The sequence below is a fragment of the Leptinotarsa decemlineata genome, unplaced genomic scaffold (assembly GCF_025532065.1).
Source record: "Leptinotarsa decemlineata unplaced genomic scaffold, Ldec_3_MD MMD2_tig00000090_RagTag_RagTag, whole genome shotgun sequence".
Classification (NCBI taxonomy): domain Eukaryota; kingdom Metazoa; phylum Arthropoda; class Insecta; order Coleoptera; family Chrysomelidae; genus Leptinotarsa; species Leptinotarsa decemlineata.
The window spans coordinates 6,051,298-6,076,459 of NW_027412541.1; the positions used below are offsets into that span (position 1 = coordinate 6,051,298).

Here is a 25,162-nt window from a genome sequence, read left to right on the forward strand (position 1 = left end):
AAAGTTACCGTGATTTTCTAGAACAATATTTCAGAAGTTATAAAAAACGTATCAGATGCAACACAATAATTAAGGATGAGCTTGCTACCATAATTGAAATTTAGTTTCAAACACTGTAGAAACATAGTTAATTTATTTAGCATAGTTTAATATTGAACCGATCTGGACTTTCGAGAGTAGTCGATGATTCGGTTTTGCAATCTCGCCTATGTTGGAATGACTAAATAGTGCTTACGATGTACCTGTTGAGGTAGTATCGCGGTAGTACTGGTGATAGTAACTGCTCGATTAAGTAGTGGTGAATGCAATGTTTATAAAAATTGTAAAATAATAGTGTGTGGTGTGTGTGATATTTCAAAAGTTTTTTCGAAGACGTGTTGGATATATAACGTGATTTTCCTGTCATAATCAGATGGTAAAAACATATTTATATGAAAATTTTCACATTTTTGAAGGTGCAACTTTTTTGCAGATATAAGTAGTTTGCATCACATTAGAAATGTTGAGGATAATTATGTATAGGTTTAGATTTCTAATTTTTTAATGGCAAGGTGCGTAATTATAATTTTGTGATTTTACCTTGCTTATTTTCTCTTTTCTCTCCATTTCGAAGAAAGTTTTTGGGATAAGAAAATGAAATTTATACAAATTCATCCTAAATAATAAAGAGATTCTCATTCAAGCGTACATATAGTTGAACGTCTTGATATAACAGTGTATTTTTGTTCAATTTGCACAGGCTTCACAAAAACTCATCTGAGGAATACTCCTTAGAAATAGTTAGTTATTGTAATAAACTTGAAAGTATCTATTTTGAACACTTTTTTCCTCACCAGAACATAAATGCTGCCTCTTGACGCGCGTTTCGCTAACCAAGTTGGCATCATCAGAGAATGACTGAATCTGACTTAATTCGCATTTTTGTTCTGGTGATGGAAAAGTGTTTTCAATAAATTCATTTCATGGCAGAGATTCCTAATTCTACTGATTAAACTGTTGAGTAATTTGATGCTTCGCAAGTGACCAGTAATTATGGCCGTAACTCGGCATCTATATTACTGAATCAAACAAAAAGTTTTGTAATTTGATTTCAACTTTTATCGCCATAATCGAAAAGTTCTCATATATTTCAGTTCTTGTATACATTGACAGTATATTCATTAGCGAAGTAATAACGATGTAGAATTCTTTCTTCCATTTATAAAAATGCTCCCATGTTTTTCAAATCGTTAAGAAAATATTTCTCAGTTGAGAAAATATTATTCAAGTTTGCAAGAGCAATAGCAGAAATACGTGTTTAGTTAAGTTATTGTATTGTGTTCAAATTACAAATTACATTAACAAAAAAAGAATAATTTATTCATTTGTTGGTGAACATTTTTCAAATGAATGAAATATGTTGAACCTACCTAGTAAATTTTGTTATATGTGTTCAATTCGATTTAATTCACAGTATGATAATAATGATAATAGTAATACTAATAATAACGGACGAATATCGTCCGAAAAGAGGAGGAAAAACGGATAAAATATCGAGATTTTCTCTTCGAACTCCGCAGAATCTCTCCAGACCACTCTGTCAAGATAGTTGTTCTGATTATCTGATTATTGGAGTCCTTGGTGGAATGATGCCCTCATTACTCTCGAATCTTAAAATCACAACGGCTTGCCGCACTAAGGCAGAAATCTTAGCCGCACAGATGCAGAAGGTTGTCATTCTTGTCTCACTGAGCTTGCTCAGGGCACATGAGATTCTCAGACACAATGATCACTTACCCTACGGTGTGGGGAGTGGTCATTGGTTGATAATGCTGGCGCGCCCTCCCGAATGTATCGGGGCTTCGGGGGATAGGGCCTGACCAGCGCACACTACAGCGAAAATATTAATAATAATAATGAATGTTGACCGTGTGTTCGAACATATATACGAGCAGAGAGGGTCGAAGAGAGGAGTCGCTGGAAGTAAAAAGAACCTGCTCATCGATAGATATGTAACGCAGGACTAGATACAATATAAGCGTAACCTCTCTATGGCCTGGATCGATTACCGTGAGGCATTTGATACAATTTCGCATGAGCTCATCTTGCATTTGCTCAGATGCCTTGCGATGCCCGACAACAAAGTGAGATGCATTGAACAACTGATACCACTTTGGCGAACTCGCTTCACCATAACATCTGGTCAAGCAAGAGTCTAAACAGGGTGGGTCACTTTCAGAAGGGGTGTATTTCAGGGTGATTCCCTAAGTTCCCTTCTCTTCTGCATCTCACTATTGCCATTATTTGTTGCGCTCAGAAATACTCGAGGGTATAAATGTGGCACCCCCGGAAACCGGAGGCACAAGGTCACCCATCTGTTTTAGATGGATGATCTTGAACTTTATGCCTCTGGAGAGAAGGATCTCCATCAGTCCTTGAGAGTGGTGGAAAAGTACACGCATGCTATCGATATGAAATTCGGGATAGACAAATGTGCAATGGTCCATCTCAAAAGAGGACGATGCGGGGACTACGGAGAGAATGTGCAGCTCGTAGATGGAAGCATCCTATACACCATCTGGATGCAGGAGAGACGTATATTTACCTCGGGATGGAACAACGCCACTCACAAGAGGTAACATCAGTGAAAAACTCTTTCTGCGGCAAGTATCAGCACAAACTTCGACAGATCTGGTCATCGGAACTGTCGGGGAAGAACAAAGTTGCTGCAACAAATATGCTTGCCGTTCCAATTTTACTCTACTCGTTTGGAGTAGTGAAGTGGACTCGGGAGAAGCTGTATCAACTCGAAGTGAATACCCGAAAAATGATGCATCTGTTTAGGAGTTTGCATCCCAAATCGTCCGTTCCACGGTTGTACTTCCCACGACAACACGGAGGCCGTGGACTTTTGAGTTTGGAGTGCCTACATGACAGAATGGTACTGGATACAGCCTGTAAAGTCGTTAGGAGTTCGGATCCCCTTCTCTGCATGGTCCGTGACCATGAGAGAGCAAGAATTGGAGCATTTCTCCTTAGGCCAGCTGCCCGAGCAGCTTATGAACTCGGTATTTTTTTCGACTCTGAACGAGGTGACCACAACAACCAACCGAGTTGGAACCCGTTCAGCAAAAAGCTCAGATAAAAGCCGCAGAGATCACTTCACTTCTGCGGAGACACAAGGATAAGCCAATGCATGGAGTCTTCTTCAGCATGTCCAGCATATGCGGTCTCGGCCTATATCCATCGACATAACGCGGCCCTAAGAGTGCTATATTACCTTCTATGGCACTCTCACGGTATTGACGAGACACCGGTGTTGCCCTACGCTCCGGGGGATATTGAATCCGTTGTGGGAAACAAGAAGTGCCGAATATATTGGAACTATTCGTTCCTCACCCTCAGGCTCATACAAGCTAATAAGCCTGATGTAGTCCTTCTCGACCACCAGACCGAAACGATATTTGTCGTGGAGTTTTCAGCTCCTGGCGAGACGAATATCGTCAGAAAAGAGAAGGAGAAACGGATAAAATATCGAGATTTTCTCTTAGAACTCTGTAGACTCTATCCAGATCACTCTGCCAAGAAGGTTGTTCTGATTATTGTAGTCCTTGGTGGAATGATGTCTTCTCTTGCTTGCCGCACTGAGGCAGAAATCTTAGCCGCACAGATGCAGAAGACTGTCATTCTTGGCTCACACCGCTTGCTCAGGGCACATGATTCTCGGAGCCAATTATCACTTACCCCACGGTGTGGGGAGTAGTCATTGGTTGATAATGCTGGCGCGCCCTCTCGAATGTATCGGGGCTTCGTGGGATAGGGCCTGACCTGCGCACACTACGGTGAAAAAAAAAATAATAAAACTTGAACTTCATGCCTCTGGAGAGAAGGATCTCCATCAGTCCTTGAGGGTGGTGGAAGAGTACACACATGCTATCGGTATGGGACGTCCGTCCCATAGTTGTACTTCCTTCGACAACAGGGAGGCCATGGACTTTTGAGTTTGGAGTGTCTACATGACAGAATGGTCTTGGACATAGCCTGTAAAGTCGTCAGGAGTTCGGATCTCCTGTGAGCATGAGAGAGCAGGAATTGTAGCATTTCTCTTCAGAGCAGCTGCCCGAGCAGGTGATGATCTCGGTTTTGTTTTCGACACTGAACGAGGTGACCACAACTCTGTCACCGAGTTGGAACCCGTTCAACAAAAAGCTCATATAAAAGCCGCAGAGATCACCTCACTTCTGCGGAAACACAAGGATGAGCCAATACATGGGAGTCTTCTTCAATAACATTGAAGACCTTGGCTTATCATAGCGCCTGACTTTCGCTTTCCTCAGGTCGAGTGGGCTGAAGTCGCAAACTTAGGGATTCATCATGGCTTGCCAGGATGGTGTGTTCAACACCTTAGTCTATCGCAGTCGTGAGATGGGTATAGAGAAGTGCCGAATTTATTGGAAGTATTCGTTCCCCACCATTAGACCCCGTACAAGCTAATAAAAGAAGGAAAAACGGATAAAATATCTATCCAGACCTTTCTGTCAAGATGGTTCTGATTTTTGGAGTCCTCTCTACTCTCGAATCTTGAAATCATACCTGCTTGCCGCACTAAGATTTCCAAGAAATCTTAGCCGCACAAATGCAGAAGACTGTCATTCTTGGCTCATTGCGCTTGATCAGGGCACATGATTTTCGGACCCAAATATCACTTACTCCACGGTGTGGAGAGAAATAGAGATATTTTCTGTTCCTCTGTGTCAATACAACCCGATCACGTGTGAAATTTCATTCATAGACTTCTATGAACATGTAACAAAATCAATCTCAAAAGTCATATTCATACATTGATACTTCCAACGGAAAGAGTAATCGTGTCTAGGTCTTGGGAGTGTCATTGTTCCACCCCAAGGTTATTGGTATATGCCACTGACAATGAGATACATATAGATAGCTTTAAGTCACATGCAGTTAATAGAGGCCACTTACGTAAAATATTTTTAATTTTCCTATTATGAATTTCATGCTAGTTGACATTCAGCCATTAAGAAGGGACATTTCGCCTAATGATCTATATTATATTATATTATATTATATTATATTATATTATATTATATTATATTATATTATATTATATTATATTATATTATATTATATTATATTATATTATATTATATTATATTATATTATATTATATTATATTATATTATATTATATTATATTATATTATATTATATTATATTATATTATATTATATTATATTATATTATATTATATTATATTATATTATATTATATTATATTATATTATATTATATTATAGTATGAATGCAAGAGTCACTCACTTAACACTCACTGGTTCATCTCAGTTTCTTCGTACTGGTGAGTCCTAGAAAGCTAAAATTTGGTTTATAGTTGCTTTTTAGGTCTTGGATGCGCACCAAGAAAGAATCTTCTAATATTTCAACTGTGGAGCCCCCGTGGGGATAAAAAGGGCGCGTTTACATATGAAAATTACATCAAACAAAATTATCTATTCATCACTGTTTCTCCATGCCCTTTAATTTCCGGTGGATGAATTTATATTTAGTATCAGCATTGCACCCGTGCGGAGCTGGTGAGGTTCGCTAGTATTTTATATATTTGACTTAAAAACGGAATTGACACTTCAGAATAATAATAATAAAAATATCTTTGTTTCTGAAGAATAATCGCAAAAGAATACAAAAACGGAAATAACGTCACCAGTAAGATATATTATATCAGACAGTATGGTTGAGCTATTCAGCAATAGTATAGGGTTCTATATTCAGCAGAATCTTATGAATTCCCTCTTTGAATTCACCAAGTTTATTCATTTGTTTGATGCTGGTGGGGAGTTTGTTGAACATTTTTATGCCTTGATAGACGGGCTCCTTTCTGTAACAGTTAGTCTATGTTTTGGGTCACAATTTCAAGTGTTATATACATTTTGTGGTAGACTATTCTCAAAAAAATATTTGTTTCTAAAAAGGAATAACAAGAGTTTCTGTATAAAGACTCCTATAAGTGTAAGTATTTTAAGACACTACTGAATTTGCCTCTACATGATTCTCTTGAGTTTAGTTTTAGCATAGTTCTTAAGGCTCTTTTTTGTACAATAAAAATTTGGTCTGCATTTCTACTACCTCCATAAAAAATAATGCCATACCTACAAACAGATTCAAAATTTGAATGATAGACCATTCAGATGACATCTGTGTCAACATACTGACCAATAAGTATCATTGAATCCAACTTTTGACGAACATTTTGAATATAATTGTTGAAACTCAGTGTGCTGTCTATGTGCAGTCCTAAGATATGCACTCATTTTCTATTTTGAGTGAAATATCCGTCAGCCGAATTTCTTGAGGTTAGTCAAATCTTGCATGGTTTGTTTTGAACATTACAGTTTACAGTTCATTATAAGTTTGTTTCTCCTGAACCACTCATCTGCCTTACAGAGGCTTTCTTCAGTTATATATATCTTACCGGGATAGTCTCCTGCATTGACCAGCAAGTTTGTGTCATCCGCATAATTTGTCATTTTGCAATTTTTCCCACGAATCTCCTCCAGATTATTTAGAAAAATGATAAACAGCATTGGGATAATTATACTACACTGTGGTACCCCAGTATCAATTGATTTTGTCTGATTCAGCTTTGATTCCTTCCTTGTTAATTAACACTATACCAATACCAAATTATTGTTCTCAAGTTGTAACAAGATATTTGAATGAACTGAAAAATTGCTATACGTGTTGATTTCCCTTTCTGATATCCATGTTGCCACTTACTGATAAGATTACACTGCCTGAAGAAATCCATCACCCGTTTGCATAATACAACTTCAAAAATTTTTGAGAATGAAGACCGTAGACTAATTGGTCTAAAGTTTTCTAGTTTAGAGAGATACCCTTTTTTCAATATGGGTTTGACTAATGCTAGCTTGAGTAAGTCAGGAAAAACTCCGTATTTTAGAGAATTGTTCACATTCATTTCTTCTTTACATAATTTAATAATTTAATAGGGGATTTCATCATGTCCACTACTCATCTTACTCTTAATTTTTTTTAACAAGTTCTAAAATTTCATTTGCAGTTGTTGGTGTTAGCAGTGTTGATTTGTCATTTGATTTTATTTTGTGTGAAAACAACTTCCTATACCGCTTTAGATTTATTATCTGATTGTTCTACTTTTGTTTTATACTTTTTTGCCCTACTTTTTTTTAGTTTGCTGTTGTATTCTTTTTTACTTGATTATATGTTTCTTTGTGAGTTTGGTCCTCCGTGCTACATACATAGAGAATATCTAATCTAATTTTACATTCAGTGAGTTCAGCATCATACTCCTTTGTTACTAGTTTTTCATTTCGTTTGTTTCATCAACACTTTCTTCTTAGGGAAGAATTGATTGAAATTTTTTAGGAAATATTGCATAAATAGGTTCTATTGTTGATCGACATCATTTTGGTATAGAGTGTAAATATCAATCCAGCATATTGTTTTCATTACAGATATAGAATTTTGTATGTGTAAGATGTGTTTATCTGTGTAAGATCTTTTGTAAACACCTTTATTTCTTTCCTGGAAATCATTATAGAGCGTGAGTTTTTGAGCAGTATGGTCTGAAATCATTGAATGTATTACTTCTGAACAAACATACTCACAGTTTGTTAAAACATTGCCAATTGCAGAGCTGCATTTTTATGTAATTCAGGTATATTATTCGATTGTATGTCTGAAGTTGTAAGAGTTTATTAGGGAAATGAACTCAAATGTTTCTGCTGATTCATTACAAAAATTTAGATTAATATCTCCAGCTATCACCGCTATACCACCTGGGGGTCTATATATAGCAACTACTATAACTGAGTTATTATTCACTTTGAATTCGGCAGTTGAAATTTCAATATGATTTGCAACTGATAGGTTTGTGATATCCTTTCGCTCCATCCCTGTTGTACCCTCCTTCACATAAAGTGCACTTCCTCCATGGGCGTTTTCTTGCTGTCTGCAGAAATAGTAGACCAGTTTGAAGTCCTTCAGCTTGTGTACCTCTAGTTGTGAGTTTGTTTTCCAATGCTCTGTCAAACATAGAAAACAGCAGTTTAAATGATGTTTCAGGAGTTCCTGTATTTCCTCTACATATTATACACCAGAATACATTCTGGTGTATAATAATAATAATAATGATTATTTATTCTCCAGAAGGACAATACAAGTATTGTATAGGAGTAGTCGTTTATCTGAAATTAACAGAACATGATATTATTCAGTTAAATTGTATATAACAAAACAGTAAATTTGCAGATATTATAGTCGTTCATCTATAGTATAGAATAATTGTGTAACACATATATACATATACAGACATATATACATGTTGTATCGTAGCTGGAATATATAACATATACATATATTCACCCAAATACACAAATAACAGACAAATCATAAAGGATTTACAAATACTCATTATAGTGCCTGATCGACTTTATAATAGCATCTTTCAATTAAAAAATGTTTTAAGTTTTTTTTAAAACATGTTAAGGTTCGACTCTTTCTTACATAGTCTGGTAATTTATTAAATAATAAAGGACCTAGTGAGTTTGGAGAGTTTTTAGATAATTGGACCCTGGAAAAGGGTATATTCAGCTGATTTTTTATTCTTGTGTCATGTTTATGAATGCTAGATCTGGTTGAGAAACTGTTATAGTTACTGAATATATACACACAAACTTCAAAGATAAAGAGTGATGGTAGCGCCATGATTTTACATGTTTTGAATACATCAACATGGCTTTGTCGAGAGGATAGACCATTACTCGGAGTATTCTTTTTTGTGCAACAAATACATCATTAGCTCTCGAAGACCTTCCCCATAGGGAGATGGCATATCGAAGTCTGGAGTCCACTTGACATATTAGAGCATCAGCAACTGATCATTAGACAGAGCTGATCTCAAATTACGTAATTGATAGGAAACAGAATTCAATTTTTGGATATATAATCCAAGAAAGCGGACGGTCTTATCAACAGACTGTAAGTCTCCGAAATCAACTACACTAGCTTCTTTTTGTCTATCGTGAAAGCGTATACAATTTGTTTTATTTGTATTTAGATGAAGTAGTTGGCTCTAAACCACTGAGCCATATCAAAGGATTTTTTTTGCATTTCTGACGTATACAATATTCATCCCTATCTGATACAATTACTGATGTATCATCAGCGTAAACAATGATTGAGCTATCACATATCTTCACAATATCGTTGATATAAAGTATAAATAAGGTAGGTCCTAGGACCGAACCCTGAGGAACACCTACGTCAGAATAATCATTGCACGATGACATATGGTTACCAATAGTGACACGATTGTTACGTTTACTCAAAAAACTTTTTATCCATTCATGAGTGACACCTCGGATACCGTATCGAGATAGTTTATTCAATAAGATTGTATGACTGATGCAATCGAACGCCCTGCTTAGGTCGCAAAATAGCCCAATAGGGCACTCACCCGCATCAATGCATTTAATGACTTCAAGAACATATGAGTGTATTGCAGTTGTAGTCGATTCATTTTGCACAAAATCATGTTGATCCGCAGTTATGATATTGAAATGCTTGAGGTAAGATAACAATCTCTTCCAAGAATGAAAATTCAATGCTAATGCTGATATTGCTTTTCAAGTTCGTTTTTGTATGCTATTTGGCGTCTGTTTTTATTTGAGTCCTATTTCAGCTTCATCATCATCATCATCATCATCATCTCTTGCTTTGTGTACCTTTGGGTCATTGGGTCATAAAAAATCCCCCCGCGTTGTTATGTTTCTCGAAGTTCAATCTCTTTACACCCACATTTCTTGGCCAAAATTCATCTCGATACATTTCTTCCAGCTTTTCGAACGGTGCGGTAACTACAAATCTTTTAAGTTGATTTGGGTTACTTGGTAGTTCTTTAACAGTAATCGTCTTCTCATCAAAACCTTGTTTCTCCGAACACAATGTGTTCTTCTTTTGCGGCCCTCTTTACGCGGTTAATGTACAGCCACACTTTTCTGTTGGCACCAGCAAGACCAATACGTTTTGTGTTTTGGTAATGTTATGATCACCAAAGATGCTTGCTTGATTTCCAGAATTAATTTAAGTTTACACTAGAATTCAAAATTGTGTATTTTTCCCAAATTTTCCTAAGTGCGTCATTGCAAATCACTGGAAAATATGCATCCTTCCTCAAGAATTTTTGCAGATCGCACAATTCATTGAAGATACTTGTTTCCCAATACCGTCTAATATGTTTGATGGTGTTTCCAAGACCATTATACAAATCGTTATCAGTACAATTTTCAGACAAATTAATCACATAATTTGTTGAATAATCACAGAATGTATAAATGCCATTGCGGTTACAATCATAATGAATCAGGTGTTAGTGATTCATTTTGCAATAATTCGTTCAGATAAGTACCTCCTTATTGTTCTTCTGTCATGTTTTGATGAAAGAAATTTGAAATATCTACTGATAACTATATGACTGTTATTGAAATATTTTGTAAAAACAAACAAAAATACATACTACGAATCATTATTTGACCGGACACCAAAGCGTAAATAGCTCATGCAATCTTAGCAGTAACGTTTTTCACAAACAAGGTAGTGAGTTGAAATTGTTCTTTTCAGTTGCCATTAAACGTCAATTTTAGTGACATTTATCGATCATATAAGTGATATTTTTAATTTTAATGTCTAGGCATTAAAAAACGTTTTCTTTCTTTATTTTGAAATCCTACTTTTTATATGAAGTAAACAAAGATACTGTGAATATATTCTTGTGGAAAATATGATTATCTGCCGGTATACTTATGAAACGAACGACAAAATTCAGAATTTTATTATAATTTCAACTTATTTTCAACTATCACGAATCACGAAACATAACGAACATATCATGAAACATAACAAAAATGTAAGTAGATGAAGATAATATTGATGTTTCTTGTGAATTTTCATATAGTACATTCGGTTTGTCTAAGAGTAAAGAATTTCAATATTGCAAACATGCCGGTACATAAAAAAAAGCAACATAGTCGTCTCAAGCAAGTGGCACTGCAATTCATCCACAAAGTCACTGAGATATTCCTACTCGCATTGCCCTTTGAGGACGCCGTTAAGATGCCATTAAAATAGTGACTTGCGACAAAGAGCTTCAAAAGAGGCGGCCGACGACGTCTCTCATATTACGTTGAAAAAGGTATTAATAGTCGTCGGACTGGGTGTATTAATATACATTTCCTAATGAAACATTCTGTATGATGCAAAAATAATTGAAATATCGTGAAAACTAATTCTGTTTAAATATTTAATTTATTTATTTATATTTAAAATAGTTTTTTTGTTAAGGATAGTTACCGACAGCAGATCTATAAAATAATCAGAATATTAAATTTTAACATAAATGCTAATGTAGAAAGGGCAAAAAATTACTGAATTTGATAAATTAGCTTTTAAAAACAAAAAATACAATTTATCAGTAACTTGAATTTATAAAATTTTGCATATAAAAATAAATATGTATCATCTGGTGACGTGTCAAAGACTATCCGTTTTCTTTATCCAAAACCTATTTAAATCGAAACATAATAATTTGTAGTTATAGTTCGTCTTTTGATGTAATTAAATCATTTTTATATTATTGACACTAATAATATCAAAATGATCGTAGGTTTGATAATGAAAATGGATAGTCTTCGAAACGTCACCAGATACGTATACAAATAGAATAGGTTTCCGTGGTTAGAAATTTGAATATCTGAATTTGCAATCCCAAATAGAAAACCATGTCAAAAATAAGTGAAAGCTAGTTAAACGATTTTTTGTTTGTTTGGAAATGAAGATTCATATTTTTACTGGATTTAATAGTTGATTCAGAAACAATTTTATAGATTTAATGGGAATATGTACATCGAATAAGATATTTAGATAATTTATAATCTGAAAAAAGTCTACAGGGAGTCGCAGAGCGATTCTTGGCTGGATAAATCAGTTCCATCAGGCATTATGACAACTGGAATATTTTTTTCTGATAATGAGTCTATGCGATCATCCAGATCAAAGATGTCTGCTTCGATTCTAAATGTTATGTGAATACATTTTTCCCAAACTTTTTGGTAGACTGTTTCTAGAGCACTTAAAAGGCATTTTCTTTACTTCACACAGTTTGATGATATTGTTATTCCTTGGAGTGAATCCCTTAACTTGAGCCCAAACCAACTCTATTGAATTCATTTCACAGTGATAAGGCGGCAACCGAAAAATCACCATCTCATCGGTGACATACCTGACGAATTTTGACTTATGAAGTTTAGCCAAGTTTAGGAGCACAAATTTTAACATGGTTGAATCAAAAGGAATATCTTTCATTTGTTACCACTCAGTAATATATGCCTTCCTCCAACATGATGTCGGCAGCTTCTCGACTCGTCTACTGTAGTAACTTGCGTCATCTATCACTACTACGGATCCCTGCGGAAGTTTAACAAGTATGTTTTCAAACCATTCTTCGAATAGTGTGGCATTCATTTCCTGATAATAATCCCCATTTTTCTTCGATCCAACCAGCATCAATCCATCTTTCACGAATCCCTCACTGCTGCCTATGTGAATGATGATCAGACGACGACGTTTTCCAACTTGAATTTTCAAACCAGTGGACCAACCTTCCATGAAGGCTCGTCTTTCACTTTTGATGTTCTGATCTTGCGAATCCTTCGAGACGGTGTGAGCCTCATTGACCCATGTTTCATCCAAATAAAAATAGATTTACCCAGTGTTGTGGCTCTGTTCATTTCTAATGAAGAAAAGAGAATTGACACTTTCTATGTTTTTCACCACTTTTTTTTGGAAACTAACGTCACTGCAGTTTCGTCCTATAAGGACATTTTAGAACTTATACGGTAAACTAAAAATGATCGATTACATTTGCCTGTAGGTAATAAAAGGTAATAAAAGCTTGATTGAGAACTTGAAATTTATTTACTTGTGACAATGTGGATATGCTAATTTGAAAACCGGTGAGTAAACTAGATCGATTTGATCATTCAACAGGTTGCACCCGCAATGTTTATGCTTATGAATTTCCAAGGGTTTCAGATAATTGAGTTTGCAACCCTTTCTTGCATAGTGCAAAATTTCCGTATCTTTTAGATTCGTGAACTTGTGGTTGCATGCCAAGGAATGGTTTGAAACCACGTCGAATTATTTTTACCTAGTCTGAAGGACCTTTCATGTTCAGCATACCGTTTTTGTAAATTCCGACCACGTTGTCCTACATTAACATTATTACACTACGGGCACTTAAGCTTATAAACTTCAGATTTCTTCGACTTGTCCACTTTATCTTTGCCATTGAAAGGGAAATCAGATAACCTGGCATGTGGTCTGAATGTCACTTCCACATTATTTTTTTTTGAGGAAACTCGCAATTATCTCTGTTCTTTCACCAAAATATGTTAGAGTTACCCATTTCTTGATTTCTGATTGCCTGATCTGGGAGTATATTAGTCTGTAAGTGAATGTACGGCTTTATTTTCTGACTAACTTCTGTGGTGTTATATGTACAGTGTGTCTCACTTCTTATGGAAACACCCCCGTATTCCGGTAGGAAATCATAATGAAGAAAAGAATTGAAACTTTCTATATTTTTATACCACTTTTATTTGTAACTATCGTTACTGCAGTTTCATCGTATTTTCAAACTTATTCATTATACAGTGTGTCTCACTTCTCTTGGAAACATCCCCGTATCTTCCGTAATATTCAAGGTAGAATGATGAAACTCTCAGGACTGATGGAAATGCTCAAAATGCTCCTACCAACTGAATGGGGTTGGCCAAAGTGATATACCCTGTCCGCCACTCGCGATGGAACACCCCATTTTTACGGTAAAACATATTAGAGGGCAAAATAGGCTCAAAATTCCTTCAAATTCGTGATCAGAACTACCAACTTACTACGAATACACTTTTTTCCTGAAAAAATTTCAGTCCTGAAAAATCCGAATTTGTCTCTCTTCTTATGGAAACACCCCCGTATCTTCCGTAATATTCGAGGTGGAACGATGAAACTCTCAGGACTGATGGAAATGCTCAAAATGCACCTACCACCTGAATGGGGTTGGCCAAAGTGATATACACTGTCCGCCACTCGCGATGGAACACTCCATTTTTACGGTAAAACATATTAGGGGGCAAAATAGGCTCAAAATTCCTTCAGATTGGTGATTAGGACTACCAAATTCGAATTTGTTTCACTTCTCATGGAAACACCCCTGTATCTTCCGTAATAATTTAAGTAGATTTTTTTTTGGTTTTGACATCAAAACATGTACGAACTTGTTCAAGAGAAACTCGACTTTTGTTTTCACATGAATAATTTATTTTTTATTTTGTTGTCAGGAAAGTTATTCCTTCTCAATAAGAGAGAAAATGGTAATTTTGTAAGAGAAACGGAAACATGTAATAAAAATCCAGTGGAGTTGAATCTGGGGATCGTAGTGGTCATACTACGAGAGGACTATTGGGTCCTATCCATTTCATAGGTAGATTCCTATTCAACCAAACCCTTGTTATGCCACTATTGTGAACTGGTGAACTATCTAACTGAAAAATCATGCTGTGTCTCACATCCAAAGGTAGTTCTTCCAACACATCGGAAAATGGCCCAATGATATTTTCGTTCAAGATACCACACCACACACTAACTTTCTGAGATATTTGGTCTCTACAATTCACCACCCAATTTGGATTTTGTTCAGCCCAAAACCTCATGTTCTGGGAAGATACAACACCATTCGTGGTAAAGGTAGCCTCATCACTGTAGAAGATATACTTTAAAAAATTCCTGTCATTGAGATAATTTCCCTGCATCCATAAACAATACTCCATACGGCGGATTTCATCTCCTTCGTGCAAAGTATGTAAAAATTTGGGTTTGAAAGCATGCATTTTATGCCTCTTTAAACACCTCCATATTTTACTGCGGCTCATATTGAGTTGAAGCGATAAGTTTCTCAAACTAATTCGAGGATCAGCTTGATGAGCCGCCAATATAGTATCATCATCAATAAGATGTTTTATAATTTTTCTGTCCTTTGTTACTTGGTCGGTGCTCACGAATAGATTATATATTTTATGTACAGTTCCAGGGTGTACAGCTACCTCTAGCGGGTGTCTTCTATTAAATTCAGCGGCCGCTTCACGATAAGACCTCACCCCTTCACCAACAATTAAAACAATTTCAATTTTTGCTTTAAGTGACAGACGTGCCATGTTGAACTTCGTCAATCAAAATGAGCTGATATCAGTTAAAATGGGAACTTCAGAAATATTAAAATATGAACAGGAACTCACGAACAGAAAACAACTGGAACACAGAAACAATATCCAACACAAATACAGGAACAATAATGGGAATGAGAACAAAAACACGGCAGAAACAACAGGAACAACGGTGATTCAAAGAACAACAATACTAGAAACAACAAATACAATGAAAACTGGTCTGGGGGTTAATACAACAAGATCTTTCAACAATATTGTCAGGTTGACAGAAAATATCAATGAGCAACTGTTTTCCATGGTGATTTAAGGGCACCGCATGATTCAATGAAACTGATGTTATTCAATCCCTTCAAATGAATTCAGACAACAATTCAGCAAGTAGGTAAAATAATCTAAATTCTAAAGAAAAAATCGCACCGAGTGCGATTTTTTCTTTAAAAATTAACAGTTGTTTCGGTGTTGCAATGAGTATGAAGATTAATTTTGTTTCGGATGGTGAAATGTTTTTTCAATATTTTGAAAAAGGACCCCGCACATTTCTCATGAGAAATGGCTTGCCTTGAATTTTGCCGAAATTTTGATATGTTGTAGTTCTTGATGTGCTGATTGAAAGTGTCCACAGCCAAAGCTCAGAATTGTACAGTTTTCGAGATGTGAACCTTGGAATATTGATTTTTTCCATTTTTTGCAGTTTTTCCTCATCAATCGAGGTCTCTCACTTCTGGTTGGGATAGAATTTGGATGTTCAGCAACCCGAATTAGTTTTACGAATAATCTTTTCCAGTTATAATAGATGCCGCCATCGATAATTTTTCATACACTCGATAATCTGAGAATGTGGTGCTGTGACATTTTCCTCAGATAGCCTCAAAATGGATGATAGCATCTCATAGCATCTGTATCTTTCATACCTGAGAGTACTCTCCAGATAGAATGAAGGGGTTCAGGTGTTGGAAGCGAACTATTTTGCGCCGTAATATGTTTTACCTAAAAATGGGGTGTTTCATCGCGAGTGGCGGACAGTGTATATCACTTTGGCCAACCCCATTCAGGTGGTACGTGCATTTTGAGCATGTCCATCAGTCCTGAGAGTTTCATCGTTCCACCTCGAATATTACGGAAGATACGGGGGAGTTTCCATAAGAAGAGAGACAAATTCGGATTTTTCAGGACTGAAATTTTTTCAGGAAAAAAGTGTATTCGTAGTAAGTTGGTAGTCCTGATCACGAATCTGAAGGAATTGTGGGCCTATTTTGCCCCCTAATATGTTTTGGTGTAAAAATGGGGTGTTCCATCGCGAGTGACGGACAGTGTATATCACTTTGGCCACAACCCCATTCAGTTGGTAGGTGCATTTTGAGCATTTTCATCAGTCCTGAGAGTTTCATCATTCTACCTTGAATATTACGGAAGATACGGGGGTGTTTCCATGAGAAGTGAGACACACTGTATAATGTATAAGTTTGAAAATATGATGAAACTGCAGTAACGATAGTTACAAATAAAAGTGATATGAAAATAAAGAAACTTTCAATTCTCTTTTCTTCATTATGATTTCCTACCACGTATTAACGGCTACATCCATCAATTTATTGTTTATTTCTTTCAAATAGTTTCTTCTCTATTCTACAATTTCTGATTTTTCTATTAACATGCTCTTTCTATCTTGTCTTCCAAAAGTGAAGGTCAGCTCTTGTAAAATCTTCCATGATCTAGATCTTCTTATATTTAAGGTAGGTATTTCGTTTCATTCGAGTATGTGAAAAAAGTATACTGTTCTCCTAATAGAATTCTTGACTTCTTCGTCGAAAACCAAACACTTTCTGCCACTGGATACTTTCGGCTCCAAAAAGATGTTTTCTTTGAGTTCCTTAAGAATTCTGAAAACTGTCGATCTATTGGCATCGGTCATACTCCTTACTTTTTATATCGGGCGGATATTGTATTCTTGAAAAACTGTAAACATTCATAACAATTGTTTTTTCATTTATATTTAATGCTGACAGTTTCGGACACTTCACGGTTCCCGAACAACTAGTTTCTATATTGTCTAGCTTTTTATTCAACGCGCTCTCGAAATAAACTGAAGAATATCACTAAGAATAAGACTAACCTCTCTACCATGGTTTTTAAACTCCCAATAGAAAATACTGGAAAAAGCCAAGTCGGTCCTATTGATGGGTGCAGTGTGTCTGATGACGGTATAATTCAAAGGAATATCTATTTATACCGCCCTCAAAAAAATGTTTTTTTAATGCCATTCAGCTAAATACTCATTTGTTGGAATGTCTTGGTTACTACTGGACGTATTTTCATATTTGTCCCATATTGATTTCAATTTAAGAGCCACCGGTAGACAGCTGTTTCAGCTGGGAGTGAAGTACTTATCTATTCATTTTTTGATTTTCATGGAATTATTTTCTAGCAGCTTGACTGCATTAACCTTTCTAGATTTCATATCATTTTTAGAAACATGTGGATTCGTTTTCCGATGGCATTTCAGGTTAGCATTCCAAATTTCTGCTACCGCAGTTGTCAGTTGATTGGTCAAACCACCAACACTGACATAAAAACTTGGCAAGTTGACTTGGGTGTTACACCAATAGGGGGTTCCCCTTGCGTTTACGCAGCTATTTTCATCAAGTACTTTCTTGGTTTTTTCTCATTTTGTCTTCAATCGAAGACCGCCTGTCCGGTACTGACGATGCCCAACAGGCTGAAACAGCTGTCTACCGGTGGCTCTTAAATTGAAATCAATATGGGAGTGATCAAAAAGTACTTATCTATATTTATATATATATATATATATATATATATATATATATATATATATATATATATATATATATATATATATATATATATATATATTTCATTAGCTTAAAATATACCTATAAATTATTTATACTCCAATTTCAGCGAAATTATTGGGTTGAAAAATAATGTAGGACATGACAATTGTAGAGGCAAGGGCGGCAACAACTGTCTTGGCTAGTCAGAACTGTTAGCCGCGGCAGTAAATTTGTTACTGCTCTGTCTAGTTGAAAAAATAAATATGAATCATTGAATATGTAGATTTAGTTAGTAAAGACATATCTGAAGAAGCCATTGTATGGCGAAACACGTGTTGCGTTTTTGTGAAACTATTCAATGAAAATCTCACAATGATGTGTTTTTGAATACGTTATAGATTTTCATCAAGTATCGGCCGATTCCATCATATAAATAAATAATTATTGATATTTATTCAACCAGCTGTCACCTTTTTAAGAAATGACAACTCTCAGATATTGAAACTTGTGCGAGCTAAGGACTTACTTGGTCTTACCATTTGTCGTTTGTCGTGCTACTTCCAGAAAAGAAATGTGTTACATTTTCGATGGAACTTTGTCTACATAACTCAAAAGAGAATCAAAATGGAGTTCGACATATCACCTTGAATTTTCATTTAACGATCATAATTATTTATGGTAGATTCGTGTCGGTAGTAAAATACTGGAATAGGATACTGAACAAACGTTAAAAAATTATTGAAAATAGACGAGGTCACCAAATTTCCGTAATATGCTAAATGTTTTCCTAACAGATGAACCTGGTTTTCGTGATCTGTGATCACTTATCAGAGCACATGCTGATTTAAATATGAATATCAATCAATCAATGAATAGGTGTAAACCACAATAAACCCTTGGAGGGTCGAATAGACCCACACTAGTACTTTTTGATCATTCCCATATTGTCTACCGGTAGACAGCTGTTTCAGCCTATTGGGCATCGTCAGTACCGTCAATATGGGAATGATCAAAAAGTACTTATCTATTTATTTTTTGATTTTCATGGAATTATTTTCCAGCAGCGTGACTGCATTAACCTTTTAACCTTTCTAGATTTTATATATATATATATATATATATATATATATATATATATATATATATATATATATATATATATATAATCGATAGCTTCAGAAACACTCCATTAACTTCGAAAGCTTCTGATAATTCCTCTTCCATATTCTCCGTTCCACTAGCAATGTCGTCATTTAAATCAATAATAAATTTATTTCCACCATTGATATGGAAATGTCTAATCTCCATATAGTATTTTTCAACTAAAATTACATTTTTAGTCCTTTTCTGCCAGTCTTCTTCTTATATTAGATACTTCTTCTTTAACAAGCTCTATCACATTCTTATCAAATTTTGAAAAATTATTTTTACGCCTGATGCTCTGTTTCAATTTTCTCCAAATCAACTCGATGGGATTGAAAACACAAAAATAGGGGGGAAGTTTCAATATGGTGTGTCCATACTTTTTAGCGATACTCTCAAGGGCATACACTTTTTCAAATGTTTTTGTCTCTAAAACTTCAAGTAGTTGGTTTTTGGTATAGTTATCTTCAAAATACAAATTGTTATCCATGAAAAAACTTTATATTTCACCTTTCCTCGAATTTTTATTCGGTACTTTGATGAGTGAATGATAGGAAGCGTTGTCAAGAACTATTACACTTTTCGCATCCAAATTTGGGATCAATGTGTTTTCGAACCATTCCTCGAAAATATTAGCTTTCATCTTCCTATGATAATCAACATTGCACTCCTCAAGTTTTTTTCCACATAATTTCAAAGAATTCGAAACCCATTCTTTACTTCCGCCGCAATGCACAATGATTAGTCGCGATCCTTTGTTTACAGGCATGTTAGGCGTACACATTCTCGAACCATCAGTCCACCCTTTCGTAACTGTGTCGTGAGTGTCATACCAAGTTTCGTCCAAATAGAAAATTTGCTGTTGTTCTTGTGTTTATTTAGTTTTTTGTTCTAAGTATTTGTAACGCAATTCCACTATTCTTCTGCTATTTTGAATCTAAATCCTAGTTTCTTTATCCAATTCTGAAGGGTTTTGTCACAGCAGCTCACGTTATGGCCGGAAGTAGTCAATTTCTTCCTTATAATTTCAATTGTAGGAATCTCATTGCTTTTGTAACAGTCGTATATTGTTTTTTTTAATTTTATTAGATGAACATCTGAAAGTTTTGGTAATCCCGCATCACATCGCGTCTTGCGCTCATAAGGTTTATTTTTGACTATTTTACGTACAGTTGAGAAAGGAATTTCGGTCAAATCTGATGTTGCTTGTGATAGTTTTTTTTCCTCTAAACCAAACTTGTTATGTTCAAAAAAAAAGACAGGAAGAAGTCTGCGCTGTTATCACACTCGTTATTACTATTAGTACTTGTCCAAGGACGCCACATTTTAAACAGATAACAAAAATTTTGAGTAATTATAACTGCACCAATATCGAATTTCAACACTCAGATCGCGATCAGTTCCTGAACTGAACATTGACGACACAACGCGGCGGTACTTATCGCTACATTCTATTGGTCACCGTAACATGACTTCAAATTCAAATTGAATTTGAAGTCATGTTACGGCCAATCATAAAACTCGGTTAGTAAAAATTATAATACGAACCGCCAGTTCTTCAGTCCACGTAGACTAATTCGTAGCGGCATTATTTCTTTGTATTGGCTTTTTTTGGCCTTTGAGTTCGCCGATAGCTTTAAGAATTATCATATCAGTTACTTCGACTATACACATTTTGTATGTTCAGTACAATATTGAAAAAATGAATAGGATAAAAATAATAATGTATATACAGCGTGTGTCACATCGAGCTTCCATTGAAAGATTGGAATGAAAGGAGTAAGTATATTTATCGAGATATATTTCACATGAAATCTAAGACTCAACGCATAAGGTTTTTCTAAAATATTCTCCAATATATGAGGCCCCATTAATAGCAAGGCATATCAAAGTTAGGTATTCTCATATGAAATGACATATATATTACTTTTTAGATTCAGTTTCAGTTAGACATTTTTTTGTCAGAGTATATGGGTTTACCGAGCGGTTCAGAAGTTATTCCAAAGGTAATATCGAAAAATAAATCTAACTAAATTCAAACTCGTTTGAAAAGTCTGTTCAATCATGAGAATATTTTAAAGTAATAGTTTTTTCATTATCAAATAGTAAATTGATCAATATTTTTTTCTCATATTGGGTTAATCAAATTCAATATAACTTTTTAAACAGGAGAGTGATAAGTTCCCAAAAAAACCTTCATTGATATAGCAAAACTGACTAATAACGTCCCTTTCTTTATCCACCGCTCCGGGAAAAGCGTCAAGGTACACATAACTTGAGAGTGGGACATGTGAGCTGGCAATGCCATATTCATCAGGTAATTTCTTATTATTGAATTTGAAAAAGTATCAAGAAGACAAAACCCGTTAACGTTTGCGTTTAACCATCAGATCGAGCTCTTATTTGAATGATTGCTTGTTCCCACTACATTAAAACGAAAAATTATTTTAAAAAACTCCAAGACTAACATATTTTATTTCCAAGTAGTCGATTCGGAAAGAATGAAAAGTGAAAACTAGTTGAGGAATTAAAAAAACATGATAACTATAAAATAGTCATTTCGTTAGTGAAAAAGTACTGAAATAATGTTTATTCAAATCGGAGTTCCCATTTGAAATGATATCAATTTGATAGTCAAAAAAATAGTTGTGATTTCTCATTTGCATAAGACGTAACCATTTTTTCTTCATGATTAAATCTATATATAATGAGATGAATAGTTTACAAGGTAGTTCTCATTTCTAATGAAGCATGCAAATATTTGCTATGAAATTCGTGTTAAAACACCGTTACGTTAGCGGATTCTCACATACTGGGTGACTATGTAATCTAAAAAGAGTTTACAATTCCCTTATGTAATTAAATTCTTTATTCTCTCAACCGTTAACCACAATATAGTTTTGATCTAGTCAAATATTCCAGTACCTAATATTTGAGTACTTCAACCATCTCCAGTTTTATTCTCATCTTCACTGAATCTTGAACTATCTGAAAGTTATTTTTACTACGACCTTTCACTGAAAAATCTAGAAAGTATTGGTAAAAGAGGTGATGCTCTGAACTTGTTCAAGAGCTATCTTGCCAATAGACTTCAGTATGTAAAAATTGGCTCTTATATTTACCTGGCTCCGAAACTGTATAATACTATTTCTGAAGAGATTCGTACTTTCCGAATGATCCACTTGTTTGAAAACAATTAAGACTACTCATTTTTTCCCAACCTAGGATAGTAGTTTCCGATTTTGTTAACAGAAAAAAAATCTTGAAATCAATGTACATGATCAGGCACTATCATTTCGATTAGGAAACCACACACTACATCGTTTTATTTATATTATATATTTTATTGTGTTCCAATTATTGTGCCATTTTCTTTTACTAGTATATAGGTTTGTATTATTCTTTCCATTTATTTAAAAGTTTTACTTTTTTCACACTGTATTTTACGTTGTGTAACTGAAATTGCCACTAACGATAGTTATGGATAGGGATGGTTATGGTTTACTGTCATTAATATTATAGGTTTAACTCTATATCTATATATTATATCTGTGTTTCAATAAATTCTTGAAATTGTATTGTTCGTATTATAGGAAGCAAGTGCTTCCGCACTTATCGTCATTTTTCTTTATTCAACTATTATTATTATTTTTCCGTAAACTACTCCAATACTAATGATCTGCGAATATTATGTTCCTATATCCTTATTGATTCTTTTTATCAAGAGACGAAAACAGTAGAAGAAAATGAAGAGTTTATAGGCAGCAGACTAACTAATAAAAATGATTACTCAGATGAAATTAATCTGTGTGATTGATGACGTGTTTATTTTGTGGAAATTCATGATCACTTTATTCATTCATGATATTTTATTTATACGACCGGTTTGGGGTTTTACCCTATTATCTAATATATAAAAATGGATGTTTGTTGGTTGGGTGGTTGGTAAGTGATAAACTTCTACATCGCTCAACCGATCGTGATGAAACTTGACATGACAAGTATAAAACTTACATGTGAAATCTGAAAACTAGTTTATATAGGGAGTTTTTAGATAAACTAGAAAGCAAGATATTTAAATTAATCTAATATATAAAAATGGATGTTTATTGGTTGGTTGGTTGGTTTGTTGGTTGGTAAGTGATAAACTTCTACATTGCTCAACCGATCGTGATGAAACTTGACATGTATAAGTAATTTTTCATAGAGAAGGTTTTTAGGCTATCAATTTTTCTGTACATCACCACTAGATGTCGCTGTAGAACAACTTTTTGAAAGCACTGTTCTATAACGCTGGGCACGCCTAAGTTTGTTGATTCTGATTCTGTCAAAACATTGGAACAGCAGCAATACAGCAACATAGTACTAATTAGTATTACAACTAAATGAATATTACTGGAGTTTTTTCCCAACACCAAATCGTTATTTTTACACCTCGACACGTGTTTCGATCACCAAGTGATCATCTTCAAGAGGAAGATAAAACTAATAACTACTCAAAACTAAAGCTACTTATACTAATCAGGTACATCATACAGGTACATCATACAGGTAGGTAATCAGTAATACCACCCATACAAGTGTACCACCCTAAATTAATTTTACAATTGGCCTTTCTATTATTTACAATATGTCATTATGTATGTTTAAATGTTACAGCTATATATAGAACAATTTTCAGCTATATAAAATTAGTTTTACAATATTGCCTATCTAAATATATTTACAATGTGTCTTTTTGTAGTAATCAGTAAACCCAACAATATTATTTCAACAAGCTATATAGTATGCTATTTGGTATTGGTCCGTTGTCGTTATTCATAATATTATTATGTTTACTTATTTCCACACTCTCATAAGGCATCTAGTTGCCTGTTGTTTTTAACTTGTCTAACTAATCTTAAAGAACTGAAGTCTATGGAATGGTTTTGTTGCAAAATATGATGGGCGACTGCTGATTTTTCAAATCTTCCATATTTTAAGTGTGCTATGTGTTCCTTATATCTCACTTTAATAGATCTTTTTGTCTGTCCACAATATTTTGCATCGCAGTCCTTACATTCAATTTCGTAAATTCCAGACTTTTCCGAATTCTCGACTTTGTCTTTTGGACTTCCCAAAAGGTTCTGCAGTGTATGACTTGTTTTAAAAATCACCTTCATACCTAGTTCCTTGAAAATCTTTCCAAAGTTCTTCGTATATTGGTGGTATGGAACTGAGATGTATTTATCTTGGTTTTTGTCCTTTCTGAAAGTCGAGATTTCGTTCATTCTTAACCTAAACTTCTTTTTCCTAATTATGTCATCTACAATACCCCTCGGGAAACCGTTAGTGGCTGCTATTTCCTGTATTGTACGTTTTTCTTTTGTGAACCTATCATGTGTTAGAGAGAAAGTCAAAAGACGATGAACCAAAAAATTCAACCCAGCACGTTTGTGCTGTCCACAGTGATGTGAACTGGCAGGAATATACCTGTACGTGCTTGTTTCTTTTCTAAATATATCGTATTCTAACCCTTCATCTTTGCTCCTCATTACCAAAACGTCAAGAAATGGTAGTTGTCCCTTATTTTCTACTTCATACGTGAATTTTATTGATGGACATCTATTATTTAAAAAGGAAACAAAGTCCTCGATATTCGATTTTTTGGTATCGAATACCGCGAAAATATCATCCACATACCTTAGCCAAATCCTAGGAAAATACTTTGACTTTCCTTTAGTTTCCATTTCGAATCTGCTCATGAACAGGTCTGCCAGGTAGGGGGACAGGGGATTTCCCATGGCCGTTCCTTCCTGTTGTTCATAAAAGCAACCTTCTACCTGGAAACGATTTTGTTTCATACACAAATTGGTAAGAGAAACGAATTCATCGATTTCGTTGTTATTGAAATT

General features: G+C 34.9%; 1 protein-coding gene across 1 annotated transcript in view; it reads left to right on the forward strand.

The window, feature by feature from the left end:
- The first annotated feature begins 224 nt into the window (after nt 1–224).
- LOC111505025 (sialin) overlaps nt 225–25,162 on the forward strand; it is a 93,844-nt gene continuing 68,906 nt past the window's right edge. Inside the window, exon 1 of the mRNA XM_023159776.2 lies at nt 225–415. The gene's annotated coding sequence lies outside the window, so the exon portion shown is untranslated. The remainder of the gene's footprint in view (nt 416–25,162) is intronic.